The sequence below is a fragment of the Etheostoma spectabile genome, chromosome 9 (assembly GCF_008692095.1).
Source record: "Etheostoma spectabile isolate EspeVRDwgs_2016 chromosome 9, UIUC_Espe_1.0, whole genome shotgun sequence".
NCBI classification, from domain to species: domain Eukaryota; kingdom Metazoa; phylum Chordata; class Actinopteri; order Perciformes; family Percidae; genus Etheostoma; species Etheostoma spectabile.
Window position 1 is genome coordinate 19,749,974 of NC_045741.1, and position 577 is coordinate 19,750,550.

The 577-nt window shown below is 35.4% G+C and overlaps 1 protein-coding gene across 50 annotated transcripts in view; it reads left to right on the forward strand.

The window, feature by feature from the left end:
* The window catches only part of adgrl2a (adhesion G protein-coupled receptor L2a), a 91,420-nt gene that overhangs the window by 36,020 nt on the left and 54,823 nt on the right, over positions 1 to 577 (forward strand). The gene's annotated exons all lie outside the window — the stretch shown is intronic.

Genomic DNA, 577 nt, shown 5'->3' on the forward strand with positions numbered 1-577 from the left:
GTAGCAAAAGTGATTCTGTGTGGAGCAAAATAAAGAAAAACGACTAAAAGTAACCTGTTCGCATCAATAACCTACATGTCATTAATGTAAGCACCTACTAAGACAGCCAAACCTGAACAAAAGAAAATTAGTAACTTCACCAGAACTTGGGAGGAAAGCTGGGCTGGTAAATAGAAAAAAGCAGATTAAGAAAACTAAAGTAATTAGGGTCAGAGAGCAAAGCAAAAAACTCACTATGGACACCAAATTTATATTACAAAATTTAAGAATAACAAATTAACCTTTCAGTGACATTCACAAAAACAAAGAGCTATTTTCAGTCTTTCCTGATTGGACATGACTGACAAACTGCAGATCTGATCCGGCTTGCAGGAGGTAATTATTCTATCTATTGTAATTTAATCTGTTGAATACATTACCTTGCAAATGTGCATTCTAGATTAAGTATGCTAACATTAGACTATCACTGTTAGTTTTGCTTTGCCTTATTAGAAAAGCTGAGCCACTTACTCTTAGCAGAATCAATTTTGTGTGTGTGTGTGTGTGTGTGTGTGTGTGTGTGTGTGTGTGTGTGTGT